Source organism: Manis pentadactyla, chromosome 3 (assembly GCF_030020395.1).
Source record: "Manis pentadactyla isolate mManPen7 chromosome 3, mManPen7.hap1, whole genome shotgun sequence".
In the NCBI taxonomy this organism is placed as follows: domain Eukaryota; kingdom Metazoa; phylum Chordata; class Mammalia; order Pholidota; family Manidae; genus Manis; species Manis pentadactyla.
Genome location: NC_080021.1, coordinates 176,256,738 through 176,273,052, shown reverse-complemented (window position 1 = coordinate 176,273,052; position 16,315 = coordinate 176,256,738).

Sequence of the window (16,315 nt, the reverse complement as noted above, 5' to 3'; positions counted from 1 at the left end):
TCTCTGGGTGGTGTAGGTTACAAGTGATTATTTCTCCTTCTCGCTTGTTGGTGTTCTCTGATTTTTATACAGTGAGCTTGCATCTTACATGGAGAGAAAGACTCCAACAAAACAGCAATAGGACTTCATGGCAAACAGCACAATTTGGTCCAAACTCTACAAAGGGTTAATTTAATCTGGTACTTAGTTTATGGGATAGATTTTACATAACCGAGTTAATGCTTCATTAGATTTCTACACTCGGAAATAAGTTTGATTTAATATTCTTTTTCCTCTCCTATAATTGTGGTATCTTTTGTTTTAAAGGTTTATTGAAGCAGAATCCTTTCAATACTTCTATGTAATGTACTCAATACCATGTGGGAGGCTAAATGGGGACAGAAATGCAGAAACTTCTAAAAAATAAAACTAGAATTATTATTATTAAAGAAACAACATATTAGTCCTTGATTTTAATGTATGAAAAGCTGAAAAGTCACATTTTCAATCCTGAGCTCTTAAGCCAGTTCAGGCATCACACACTGCTCACCTGCCAACGCAGTAGGGTCAGCCAAGGACCCGCTTCTCTAGTCACCCACTCCTACTGTCTTCTCATGAGTTTCCTGTTCTTGTCTCCATATCCCATTTATGATCTCAGTATCTCAAGGATGTTTCCCTGTGTTTTTCATTTTTGTTTCAGACATTACTATCCAGTAGACATGTACATAAACTACATATAAAACTATATTTTCTAGTAGCCACATTTAGAAAAAATTTTAAAACAGGTGAAATTAATTTTAATACATTTCAACCCCAAATCCAAATGAACACCAGCTGAATGTGTCATCTATATAAAAGTGTTGAGCTATTTATTTAGGTATTAAGTTTTCAGAATATGAGCTGTATGTTTTACTCCTAGCACATCTCAATTTGAAATTTTTTATTGGAAATACTTGGTCTGCATTTATATTCTATAAAATGTACAGTTGAAAAACTTAAATCCCCTGTTTATCCAAACATGTTTAAAAGTTTTCCAGTCACTGAAACCAGTGTCAGTTGTTAAATTTACCATGCATTGAAATCAAACATTCAATTTCTCAGTCACACAACTAGCTATAGTTGAAGTGCTCCAGAACCACACGTGGCTACCATACTGCATGGCACAGGTTTAGAATCGATAGGCTGTTTTGCTTCAGACTTGCAAAAGCCGATATTTTTTCTCAGGTCCTCGGGGATTACCCCTCAGCTCTGGCCCAGGCACCAAAGCCCAATGGTGGCCCCTACAGACACTTTCTACAGGAGGGATATTCAGAAAATAACCACAAACATACACCCAACACAAGGAAAACACTTTGGAATACATCCCCTTCTGATGGTGAATCCTGGTATAAAATGGCTCCCTGCTTCACAGAACAACTACTGAACTCCAAATTTATACTCCATCAAGAGGTACAGTATTTTAAAAACAGAAATGAAGGACTAATCTTAGAAAATGCAAATGAAGGCAAAGTGGCTTACTTTGGGATATATGTGAAACTTCTCAGTCGATAAAGATTGATTTACCAAGTTATTAACCCAAAGGCAGACTGTTTGTTGTACCCCGAAACAGTCAGCTATTGCGTCACTCTTACATCACTCTTACTTTTGACTGCATTTGGAGCTCCCCCTCCTTAATTGATCACATTGTTGACAAATAAATACCTTAAGAAAAAAATAAGAAAAGGAGCAGATGGTTTGTATAGCCTCTTTTTGTGGGATGGAGAGTACTGTTTTGTCTTGTGTTTGCAGGGTTAGACGGAGGGAATTGGGCAAAGATTCTTATATATTTTTTATTTCTATTGATTCCATTTAAAATTCTTCAGTAAGAAAAAAAATTTTCCACAAGCTTTCAGACTATCTGGGGAAGATTTTCCTTTTTAATCACAGTATCTATATTAATTGGCTGCAGGGATCACATTCAGGACTAGCCTTCAAATAAGAAACATGTAATAAATGGATATTTTGTGTTTTAGATTTTGCAGTGATACCTTTTTCCACATACATGATTGTAGTCTATTGTTCTCTTGCCTTTTCCTAAATCATAATGCATTTTCAATTATATAGTTTATATACAGTCAGTTACACTCAAGTTTTATGGTCATAAAATGAGCCATTTTAACATAATTGTGAGGTCAAAATCCTTTGTTCAGAATTTTATTAATTTATCAGCAGCTTATTTCATGAATCCCATAGAACAGCACATCCAACAAATACACAATGCAAGACATAAATGTAAACCACATATATAATTTACAAGTTCCTAGATTTCATATGTTAAAAAGATAAAAGAAAACGCAGGTGTAGTTGAAACATTTTATTAAACCTTAATAACCAAATGAGATGTTTTACCTTTTTTAAATTAATGCATTGAAATCTGGTGTATATTTTATACTTATAGTCCATATCAATTTAGCCTAGTTTTAGGCTAAATTATTCAGCAGTCACATGTGGCTAGTGGGTGCCACATTGCACAGATCGGGCAAAGGCAATATTCACAGTGGAACTTTGCTTAACGTACGTTATTTTGTCAAACAAGTTGGAAACACAAGACCAAGTCAAAACTACATTAATAATCGCTTAAATGTTAAACTTCCATATATACTAAAATTAAAAGAAATCTATCATTATTTTCTATAAAAGTATTGCCCAATCTACAGAATGAAGCACTTCTCTTATTTCCTATGTGTACTATAGGCAAATTTTCAGGGTATGCTCACTAGATCCTCACAACACAGTTAAATATCCTTGATCATGGCTCAAACTGGTGCTTAAAATTATTTCACATAATTACCAGTCTGCAATATGTCACTGGTTTTCCTTTTTTTCAAAACACTTTTTAAAATCTAACATCTTCAGAGTTCTCTTAGAAAACTGAATGAAATATTAGAATGACACTGAGTGAAAAATGTTAATTTCTGTTATACCCTTTCTTCTATTCAAATGTACACTTTTTTTCCAGTGTTGAAAAATCTGCAGAATTAATCTCTGTGACTTAAAGAATAACCTTATTTTACAGCACAATTCAGTGAGACACTGGATATACTGTAGACATATTTACAAAAAGAACATATCCACGAGCTATTACGTTGTCATACATTGGTGCACTTGTCTGCCTATGTGATATTTTCCCCATGTTCAATGGCGCATATCAAGTTAACAACCACAATTTATTATCTAATGTGTTGTGTGATTAATGGGATAGCTCATATTTTAATCAGCCAGAGGTTTCTTCTCAGGGAGATCTACTTGCCTTAAGCATCATGCAGTCATAGAGTCCTAACTTTTTACAATAGTCGTTCTTCCACTTTCCTTTCTATTTATTGTTAACAAAAGAGATTTCATGTGAATTCTGTTAGTTGATTTAATAAACCATTTTGTGATACCCCTATATTGTAAAAGACCTATTTGTTTGGCTCTGCAAGAGTGCTTTGAATTTGGAAATGTAAATACAAAAACTATAGTCTACTGGTCACCTTCCTCTAACTCACAGGTATCTCCCTTTTCTTATTACCACCATAGATTTTTTTTCCTACTTGATTTTGCCTTCGACAACTTAATCTCATATTATATTTACTTATGAATAGTCATTGTATCTCCTGCGTGATTATAAGTTACTTAGTAAAAAGGACAGGGTTAAATTAATTTTCCTATTTTATAAAACCAGTAGGGAACTTATACATAAGAGATGCTTTATAAAAATATGTGGACCCTATATATCAATCTCTGTAAAGCTGTGACCTCATTATTACTCTAACAAATGAGTTAACCAGTCCAAACCAAACCATGGAGTCACATAGCAATATTCAACGGTGACTCTGTTCTAGGCATTACATACATTAGTTATGGTGTTTTAATTATCCAATGGGGATAATTAAATACAATGAAGTGGGCACTATGAGTAGCCCCATTGTAAATACAAGTAAACAGACTCTGAAAGAAAAAAGTACATTTCAGACCACAGTGATTGAGTCAGGGTTTGGATATACATGCGTGTACAGGCAAAATTAGAGATCTTAACTGCTGAACAGCAGCCTCTTGTGGTTCTGGGTATCTTAAATGACAAGGTATTTGGACAGTGGAATTCCTAAGTTTTGGGATGCATCCACTGAATGATGTGCATTAGATACATTAGGCAAATACAAAATAAATACATCATTCATAAGTATAAAAATACTGAGGTCAAATTATTGATATTGTCAACAGTAACTGGGCTATTGGTATTTGATAACTTCGTCATTTTTTTTTTTTCCTGAGTAGGCTTTGTGTACCTACCATGAAACATCCTAATTCTCTTTGTCGTTTTGATTCATTTATTTCCCCCAGATTCTGACATATTTGTATTAGACAAATAATTTCTGATCTTTGAGAGAATGTGCTCAAATTTGTTGGTTTATAATTATAGTCAAATTCGGAATGGCCACTATTGATTTTTAAACTTAACTAGACAATCAGATTTTCTCACTGACCAGAGGCTATTACTAGTTTATTTGATTAGAATTACTTGTTTCATTTTTGTTCTGGGTTGAGAGATCATTTATTATCAATTTTATACAATGTCTGTTGAAACACATTCCTGAGGTAAACAACAAATTAAATAAGTAAAAATACATGCAACACACAAATGTAAAGTATTTGCACATATTTCTCAAACTTGTTTCCTCGAGAAATTGCAGCGTCCTTTTTTTTAAATGCATTTTTAGTTGCATTTATATATACATATAAATAGGTTATTTATATATAAATAGATCATATAGCATATATATTATATATGTGAATGTATTACTTATATATATATCAAACATATGTAATATAATACAAATAGATATATTCATACTACAAAACTATGTCAGAATATAGATCAAAAATAAAGACCATAGCAAAAGCATTCCTTACATATCCCAATATGTCTGGTCGTCATACTGTAAGTTCACTAGTTTGTTCTAGGGATCCTAAAAGTAGGATTGTTTTAAATGCTTCCATCTGGGCTACAAGGAAAATTAGAACATCTATTTTCTTTGTCCTTCTACATCCCTTGCCAGTTCCAAATTGAGCAGCACACTTAAATTCTGGAATCAAAGAGGTTTTTAACTCCCAAGTACTTTCATTTCCTTTCTATAATGTAGAGAGAGGACTGAATATGGAAACATATTGGCAGCTTTCTGGTGTATTCTACTTATACAAACTGAATGGGCAAGTGGTTGTAACTGAATGAGTATTTCCAAGTGAGCATAAAGTAGTTTGCTTGCCAAAGTTCAAATTTCTGTCAAATGTGGCATCTATATCAATTATTACCCATACTCTTGAAGAACCCTAAAAAAAAGTAAGGAAAAATCTAAAGAATATGTGTGATTTTTATTCGTGATTAGAAAACTCTGAAATCTCCCCCTCAAGGAACCATCTCTTCAGTGTATGCAAGTGAAACGTGAGATAGGCGATGGAAGGGTCAAGGGAAAAGCACATTTCCAGAGTACAATTATTTTACCGAAAGTGCCATCTTCTCATTCTCTAAAGTTTTCCAACCAGGCCCATGAATTAGTCCATCTGTACATCCTCCTTCTTTCCTGTCTAATGTGATGTGATCTCAGTTTGACTGCATTGCTCAGCACTGGAGAAGTCCTAATTGTTTCCTGTATATTCAGCACTTCATATTTTTAAAACATTCCATTTATTTTTCTTTCCTACTGTTTATCCCTTTAATCAGACATCTCCAGCAATTTCAGTGTTTAAGTATTAAGAATTCTTGGGAGAAGCACATTCCATATGTATTCATTTCAGTTGTCTTCAGGCAGTTTTTCTGCTCCACTGACCTTTTATTATACTGCCATTTGGAATAGCGACCACTTTTATTATACTGTCACTTGAAAGAGCGTCTCGACAGCGTGCTCAGCTAGGTATCTTAATGCATTGTCTTGAATCTCCACCAAAAATCTGTGTCACGGATTTTAGAATGACTCCAATTATACAAGTGAGAACTAAGATTCACACAGTTTAAATACCACAAAGCCCGTTAATGAAAGAGTTAAATTTGAGTTAAATGTGTCTCAAAATATTAACAGAGGCATGTCTTTTATCCCCTTACCATCAGAGACAGAAAAGGGATTGAATGTTCTAATCTCCAGATACTCCTCATTGTCTTAGATCAAGCTCCCTGCACGGGAGTGTTGGAATGTGATGCTATTTGAGGCACATTCCAGCCTCACTCTACAACCGCTGACTTTAAAAGATATCTCAGAAATGTAACATCCCCCACCCCACCACATACGGTTTATACTACCCCATCTTCCACCCCAGACAATACAATGAACCACAAATGGTTGTCCCATTTACTAAAGAATAAATTAATTTGAGCAGAAACAAAAAAGAAACCTGAAGGGGAAAAATAATAACCACCACAACAAACAAAGACACTTAATCTGAATTCAGAGGTTCTGGCTAGTTCAAACAACTAATAAAGAAAATGGGAAGAATACAATTTGCAACAATTTTGCAAAAGAGGAAAAAAACCTTACTTTACAAATAGCTCTGGCTTCATATCTAGCGAAGCAAGCAGCAAGGCAGAGGCAGATAATAATGTGATTACTCTGGTAATGATATGCATTAGATACATTATGGGAAACAATAATGCTCCCTACTGAATGCAGTCAATCCAGTTATTGATTTTTCTTAATGTTAAAAACGCTACTCTAAAACTGAAGAGAGATATCCTTTATTTATTCTCTTTCCCTTTCAGTTTCCAAGTCCATAGATCCTTTGATGCAGAGTAGTATACCAAGATAATGGAGTAATGTATATCTAATCTGACACCTACTGGGCCAGGCTAATGTTTCAGATAAAAACTGTTAGGATAAGGCTGCTCATAGAGAAAGCAATGCATGATAGAAAAAAATCCAAAGTTTCCTTTCATTTTTGTTTGCCTTTGTTTCCTACAGGCATCCTTGCACACCAACCCTATTTTCCTTTCCAATCATAATGGTAGCATATTGATTAGTCCTCAGATTAGATCCAGCCAATGGGTCTACATTGAAATGTTCTTCTCTCCATAATATATATTTCCTCTATTTAAGCTTTCAACACATTATCATTGTACAGAAAATGTATGCACCTGCATATAGTTCTTCTTCTATCTTCTACTACAGTTTAAATCATTTTCCCCTACACACACACACACACACACACACACACACACACACCTCTATCTTGCCTTCATTCTACACTTTATGTCTGCTCTTCATCCTCAGTATCTGGAGCTGCATATTTCTAATGAACATCAGATTTCAATTAATTAAATAAATAAAAGTATTTCAATAAATGCAAGAATGGCCCATCTTGACTTTCCTTCTCATTTCACAAAATAGAGGATTTTTTAAAATGTTTACTAAATATGATTTCACACTGCTTTTGTCAAAGTGATTAAGTAAAATAACAGACTGTTAACATTCCTTATTATGTCTGATGTGTTTCACCAGAAAAATCAAACAATGTCTTTGTACCAACCCTTTGCCTTCTGTCTGTTACTCATTTCCCTCATTCATCTCATGTCTCCACCACCATTTTTTTAACTCTAGAGGGTAATAAAAAGCATTTCTTCTTGTCATTTTCACTTCGCCAATTTCATTTAAACTGCCCCCAGAGGACCTGAAGCAGCATGTCTAAGGCCACAGACCTAAGATCAGTAACACAGAAACTAAAACGCACCTCAGGACCTTCCTCAGTGCAGTCAGTGGGAATCACACGTGCATTTCTAATGAACTTTTCCATACATTTTAAGAGTTGAGGCAAAAGTAAAAGGTAATTCAATTTTATCAATGCACCTAAACTGAGATCTTCTCTGAGCCTCTTAAAATTAATTATTGAGAAAACTGCTCAATTTTTAAAGATCTCACCACATGAAAACTTTTAGCACATTGTTTGCTTAGCGTAAAGCCATTTAAGTGAACAGAATAAAATATTTTGACCTGGTAGAGAGTAACAAACAACAACAGGAATTAATTATTCACTTTTTCTAAATGGCTGTAGGCCCAATCAAGATTACTTCTTCCAAATTTTAATAAGATATGAAGTATAAAGCACTTAGGATAAGAAAGAGTTTCTTTCTTCTCAGTTCACTAAGATCACAGTTTTCCCCTTTCTACCCAGTAAGCCTTTGTGAGAGACATAATTCAGTTATCTTGTCACTTAAATGGATTTTTATAGAGAACCTTTTTCATGTTTTCTCCCATACTTTACACTTGAACACTCTTTCGAAAGAGCTGTCTAGGACCACTTCTTAAGCTAAAAGAATTTCGAGACCTCTTACTTATACATCTGAATTGACCAAAAAGACTTGCATATGAGAAGCACTCTCTATCTGGTTTCTTGTACATTCACCAAATCTTGTGCAATAGACATTAGAAGGCCTTTTAGTTATTACAAGAGACCCATATGCCAATATGTTTATCAAAGGCTGTCTGTACTTGGAATACAGTATGTCCTACACATACACATTCTAAGAATTGTAAATTTGCAGAAGCATACAAAGCACTATCAAAATAATAGCAGTATTGATCTAATTTCTCCTTTGCTGAAAATAAATTAAGCAGATCTGAAATAATTTCTATTGTAAGAAGTCTGAAATGTTAGGGAATTACACCTTTCAAGTTGTAACAGATCACTATAAAAAGTAGAAACCTTAAACCTTTCAGCAGATAGTGCCAATGGTACTATATATAAATGAATGAATTTTACTTTGCTTATTCCCTGTCTATGGCTAAAGTTATCATAAAAATGATGAAACTAACCTAAATTTATACTATTTCATCTAGAAAACTATAGAATGTTTTAATTTTAAAAAGCTATTCATTATTTACTAGTGTGATGATTATAAATATCTTGCATTAAAGACTTTAAATCTTTAATATTTATTTCACACACTTTCATTGTTTTGGATTTTACAAGAGTCACAAATTATTTTAGCTTTAATTTCTTAATGTGTAAAATGGGAATACTAATACCCATTTATCAGGTTGTTATGGGGCTTAGATAATTTATGTAAATTACCTGCAACAATGCATGCTCAAGAGTAGGTACTCATAATAGTTTCTTCTTTGTTAAACTTTGTAACTACTAAGAATAAAATTGTTATCAGCACTTACAAGTGAGAAAAATGAAATGCAAAAATAATTGATAGCTTCTCCATGTTAATTTAGTTAGGAAGGACAGAACCCAAGTATTCTGCAAATAGGCTAATTTATTAATTCATTTATATCCATAAACTATAGTTTCTGGGGAATGTAGCAATAAACAAAAAAAGAGCTTGTGTTTTAATGGGAAGAAAATTAATAAAAATTAAGTATAAATAATAAGTCATGTGATAATACAGCAAAATAAAGCAGGCTAAAGGGATGAAAGTTGATGGTTGAGTGGTTGAGAATGGTGGATCATTTTATGTTGGATCAAGGAATAAGCCTCTGCGATCAAGTCACATTAGAGCTGAGTGCTAAAAGAAATAAGGGGGTGAGAAATGTAGATGTCTGGAGGTTTCATTTAAAGGATGATTGGTATGCTCTAGAAACAGTAAGGCAATGAAGGTCTAGAGTAGAATGAGGTAGGAAGCTGATATGAGAACAGTCTGAGTAGAGAGCAGATAATTTAGTGCCCTGTAGTCCTTTGTTCCTTCCACATTGTTGTTCTGCTCTTCAGTGAATCTGTGTCATTTTTACTTTGTGGCACAGTGACTCTTTTGCAGTAATCTTCATCTCTTCCACCCTACCATTAATTAGTAGGCTTTGTCAATGCTCCAATAATAATGATATAAAATTTGAAGTTTACACTTCTCCAGAGGTACTAGTCATTCATCACAGTGAAAGCCTTGTCAATCACATTTCATAGATGAGGACATAAACACTGAAGCACTGGCAGGTTTTTCCCGAGCTATAACAACAGAAAGCAACATGCGTAATTGTGAAACTTCTATGCCGTAGTACCATGTAGCTTCTACTCAACCATTCTACTTCTCAATGTGCTCTTAGAGTAAAAGCTCTATTTTGAGTTTTTGGTGACAGTAGGAAGGCTCAGTTCAGAAAGATGTCAGATCTTAAAATTGCCAAATGCTGTAAATGCAATGTATATGAAATATGTATCAAGATACTGAGAAGAATAGGATTTGCTTAGAGGAGAAAATAAATTCTTTACTAGAGCTAGATTTTAAATAAGAAATATTCAAGTGTTGATGTTTTCATTAAAATACACTTCATAAAATAGATGTGGTTCTTTTCTAGGTCTACTTTAATGAACATGGTTCCTAATTTTGTACACACAGAGAGAAATAAACTCCATTACAAAATAAATAAACCTCCTAATTTTTATATCTCAAGTTTGTTTAAAATCAAACATCTTTCAAAGTACATTTTACAAATCATCTCCAGGACACTTGACTATACAATACTATCACACCTTTCTGATTTACCATTAATAGACATGAATCACTTAATAGCAGGGCAACAGATATAATTTGTTCCTCAGCTCTAACACTGAAAGTTAAAAAAATTGGGTGAGTGACATAAATTAACAGGAACTTCCACAAATACTTTGTTCATAGCCAGAAAACATTTAAATTTTGTCTAAAGCAGGAATAATCTAAATTCTGGCCCACCATCACACTTAATTAAATTTGTAAGGATCACATCAAAGGTAAAGAATATTATCCACATGGGTAATGCAATCGGAATACTAATTCACTCAAAGGGGTCTCATTGTCCTTTCAGCTTCACCTCTTCTTATAGAAACTCTTGCTGTCAGAATAAAAATATTAAGCTAAGCAGATCTACTAACTCATACCCTTGTTTAAGCACAATTTGAATGTCTCATAAAATCATCCATTACTGTGGGCAATAAGTATTTATATTGAGGCTTCATCCATCTGTTCTCACTCAAATAAGGAGGATATGGTTTGTATACAAGAAAAAATTGTATCCCAAGGAAAAGTGTCTTTACCATTTGTTCACCACAATAATACTCACAGTATAGTAATTTTAGTGTGCTTCTTACCTACAGGGCCTGAGCTACTAATTTAAATGCTACAATTAGCAGCTCTAACAACCCTTATTAAAATTTGCCACCATACTCTGGTAATGCCTCGAAGCAGGCTGCCCTTTTGTAATACCTTCTTCATGTCAGCCTGGTACTACAGACAAGCTGGTTCCTGATGTGTAAAGCACAGGTTCTACCACGTACTAACTGATCATTATTTCCTAATAAATAGATCAAACTCATGTATATCTTGAAACTGTCAACATTTGTCAACAGGTTATTAACGTGCTAGAATCCTTCCAAACTGCTTAATTTCTTAAGCAGAAAGTCAATGAAAAAGAGCACAGAACTTTGGAAATTAGTAGACCTGAGTTAAAACCCTGATTCTTACTAATTGTGTGGATCATGCAGGTTGCTTAATCTCACTGAAACTGTTTCCTCGATGGTAACATGCTGATAAACAAAGCAATCAAAACTAGAAACAAGGGCAATATAAGATTTTTTTCCAGAAAAATATTCTATTTAAATATGTTGAAATATTTTCTATCCAAGTATATTAGGAAACATGAGTGTATGCTAGCACATTTTTTCTAATTGGTTATAATCTTTATATAAATACTACTTTAAAAAATATATAAAAATAAATAAATAAATGCTACCTTAAAATTTGTTTTGTGATTATTTCGCACTGAGAGTTAGAATGGAAAATGTTTGGTGGGAGTTTTCTTGGTCAAAATATATGTATGCAGGATAAGAAAATATTGAACACATTTTAAATGTAAATAGATTAGTTTACTGGAATTTGATTTCCATTGCCATTCAGATAAAAGATGTGCTAGCATTTCTCTTTCATTTTCAATTTTAGAAAAGAGAATACAGAATCTTAGTACAAAGTTTAGGGTAAACCTGGCCAAGGCTTTTGAAAACTACATTCTTCCCCAACTGCTAAATGTACCAAACATATACATATATGCCGAAGAATTATGACAGAGAGTGAGTGAGTGAGTGAGTGAGTGTGTGTGTGTGTGTGTGTGTGTGTGTGTGTGTGTGTGTGTGTGTGTGTGTGTGATGTGTGTGTGTGTGTTCTGCTGCTGGTTTTATAAAGAAAATATAAAACTTCCAGGAAAAAAGTCTTTGCTCATAAGCTTTGGGTAAAGAGAGTGACTTTTTCATTTAACTTGCAATTGTCATTTCAAAGCCCTGTCTCTAGTTTCTTAAGGCTCTGCTAGCTCTGTGATATAACTAGATGGAGATCATTCTACTGTGACCAAGATACATCTCAATACAGAACCCTCATTTTTCATGTCTCCTTCTTAAAAACAAACAGCACGCTCCAGAGAAAGACATGCAGTTAGCTGATATGAACCTAGACTAGAACAGTGGCATTTTCAGAAATGAAATGAACAATTATCACAGGATTCACATCTTACAATTTTTATCTGCAAAGAGCTTTCTAAAATCTTGCTCTTTGAGATATGAACTAGTTTTTATCTCCCAAGGCAGGTCAGCACTAAGCTCTATGTGATGCTGGTTTCATGGCAATTTGAGGGGTAAGAATTATTTTCTTCTGAATTTCTCACCTAATAACTAAATTTCTTGCCTCCCACATGAATATTTATGCTTAAGATTTTTAAACACAAGTAAAATTTCAGAAACTACCCATTATGTGAGCTTATGAATCACATGTAACCAAAACATTAACAAATGACACATAGGAGGTAATCAAACTGTAACTAATTTTTGCTTCCTACTGCCCACTTAAAATTTATCCAGTAGGGAAAGGAATTCCCTTTATGTTTCAGTAATAGACAGTTGTATAACTGTAAGTTACAAAGCCTTGTCTTGCTTCAGTATTAAATATGTCCAATTTAAGATATCAACGCCTTAATCTTTTTTAACTTACTTTGTCTAGAGCTAAGCCTGTAGTTGGTAGCCAGTTTTCCTTCAGGGAATAGTTGTTCATTTTTGTGCTCTTTCCCTGCTCAGTTCTTCCACCACTTCAACTCCACTGCTGCCTTTTTAATTGTACTAAGATCGAAGAGTGTATCCAAAGAGAATTCAGGACAGAAAAGTCCTTAACTTGCTTGTTCTCTGGGCAAGGTAGTGTTAGAGCATGCATATGCCTTTGGGGGCTCCTCTGCGGTCAGCCTCCTGGTCACTCCCCCAGGTTCAGCCCTGGTTCTCCAGTTCTCCACAATGTACACTAGCTACTGTGGTCCTCTGACCCTCCCTAGCAAGTCTAAACTCTAGTTTACATCATTCTCTGTTGTTGTCAGCATATCTGTGGTTACTTCTTGACAGAAACCTCCCACTTTCACATCTCATCCAGCCAAAGTCAGCTTTAGCTTTCCCTGTTGTGGTCACATAGCAGCACAAAGGGTCTTTCAATTGCAGGAAATGTATGTCAAGCCCTCCAAGAAATCCAGTTGAAGCTCTATACCTTTCAAGGCAGAAAGATGGTATGCTCTCAACCACTCACGACAGAAAAGAAATCTCCATCCCTTAGCCAATGGAAACAACCCTTATATTTAATTTGATGATCTCTAAGGTGATCTTGACACTTGCTTAAGGACCTGACATTTGTCATTTGGTGCCTGAGCTGAAACTGTAATTTTATCTTATTACAGTTATACATGTAAAATATAGCTGACATATAGGGTATGGCACAACATCTGACACATAGCGTGTGCTCTTAATGGTAGTTGCCATTATTATCTCCACCATTAATATAATACTTATCACCTAGGGAGAATTGTGTGCTACTCACCATGTCTTAACTGCTCACTTATACACCAGTGTTTATAGAAGCTTTATTTATCATAGCCAAAAACTGGAAACAATCCAAATGTCCATTAACAGGGAATGGGATAAACAAATTGTGGCATATTCCTACAATGCAATACTACTCAGTGATAAAAAAAGAATGAACTATCAATACACTCAACATAGATGAATCTCAAAATAATTCTGAGGAGTGGTAGAAACCATATTCAAAACAAGTTCATAGTATATGATTCCATTTATATAAAGCTCTAGACAATGAAAACTAATCTGCAATGACAGGAAACAGTAACTGCAGAGGGACATGGGCAATGGCAGAGAAAGAAGGGTGAGCTATATTACAAAAGGCACTGGGAAACTTTTGAGTCTGATGAATGTTTTCATTATCCTGACTATGCATAGGGAAAATGGAAGTTCCATGGCCAGGATCCTAAGCTGATCCTTATATCTACCCATTGTGTACATGCGATGAGGTAATACTTAGCCTACTGTACAGGTGCATGTTTGTATACCCATTGGCAATAAGCCATTATTGCCAGTATTGCTATAAAAAGAGTTCTCCCAGTGCTAACAGCAGAGCCTAGAGAAGAGAACAAGAGAGCAGATGCCAGGAGAGTAGACAGAGAGGAGTGGAGTGGAGTGGAGGCAGAGCCTGGAGCAGAGGCTGAGATAGAGGCAGACGGGAGTCTAGTGCTTGACCCCCTGCTGTGAGACTACAGCTCAGTACAAGCCCCTTTTTAACCCCCAAATTTCCATTGACGTTTTTAAGTCTCACCAAATCCAGAGTGAACTCTCCTGGGCTGAAACCCTCAGCTGAGACACTGTGGTAATGGTTTTCTTGGTGCAAACACATTGGAAAATATAAAATTCTGTATCTTAAATGTATTCAGTTTATTGCATGCTAATTATACCTCAATAAAGTTGTTTTAATTTTTTTTTCCTTCCATGGTTTTGCCTTATTAATGATCAAAAAATAAGAAATTGTTTTTAAGGAAGGAATGAATTTTATTTATTTGGGTAGTATCAAACTTTCAAATCACTTTCACATATATTGTCCAGTGTTATCCACAGACTATCCCTGTTGTATGAGTCAGAGGTAACAAAATCTAAAACCACAGAGGTACTAAAACGATGAACTTGCTACTTTGAATTTCATGTTTTTTCCACTGATCTCAGGAAGTACAGTTGGTGCAGTAGTTAAGTGTATGCCCTGCGGTCACACAGCCTAAGTCTAAACTGATCCCCAGATATATAACTTAAAGCAAGTTTTCTTATGTAATCAATCCATGTTTTATCATCCTTAAAATAGGCATTAATAGTATCTTCCTCACTGCAGTGCCATGATGTTGAAATGAGATAATACACACAAAACTCTTAGCATAAAATTGGAACATAGCACTTGCCCAGTAATTATTAGGTATTTTACTATCATATTTTATATGTATGGGCAATGCTATATGAGTTATAAGAAATACATGTTTGGTCATTCAGATGACCATATATATATTTTCCAGGTATATGGGGTCTTCATCCACAGTTCCTTAAAATACTTGAGAGCCTTAAAGGTGAAATGGGGGTCTTGTCATGTTAATGAGAGACTTTTGGGCCCTACCTAAGGGCGGGAGCTGGAGGCTGAATCAGCCAATGGCCAATGATTTAGCCAATCGTGATGATGCAATGAAGCCCTCACAAAAACCCCTGAGAAGTGCTTATCTAGATCTCTCTTGCATCCTTCTGTTCTGTAGGAAAGTATTTCCACACTTAGGGAATCAGAAAGCTTCCACGTGCCACCAAGCCAGGCCCCCAGCTCCACGACAATATTTATTTGGGACCTTGTCCTGTGTATCTCTTCATCTGGCTGTTCACTTGTATCCTTTACAGTATCCTTTATTAAAATGGTAAATGTGTTTTCCTGAGTTCTGTGAGCCGCCTAGCAAATTAATCAAACCTAAGGGGGAGGTCGGTGGAAGCTCCAACCTGTAGCCAGTTGGCCAGAAGCACAGGTAACTGCCTTGGACTGGTAACTAGAATCTTAAGTAGGGGGTGGAGGACAGTCTTGTAGGACAGAGCCCTTAACCTGGGAAATCAGGTGTTGTCTGGGAAGATAGCCTCAGAATTGAGTTGCATTCTTGGATACCCTACCGGGAAGACCCCTCCCCACCACACACATACTGAGATTGGGTCCAGGAACCTGAAAGGAGTTGTACTGCTGCTTTGTATATTATTGTTGTGGGTGAAATAACATTGACAGTAATAATTATTTTATAAATCCTGATCCAAAAATAAGAGAAATGTAGTAAGTGCATTCATTAGCTGTCCAACTATAATTATAGTCTATTTTTCTGATGATCTTGGTTAGCCAGCATGAGATTTTCAAATGGAATTATTTGAACATATGATAAATTTATTACAGGATAAAGATTAATACATAGTACAAATTAGAATTTTATTTTATTTTGCACAAAGGTTGTTATTTTATGTGATAAGTTATTCAGCATCCCACTGGTAC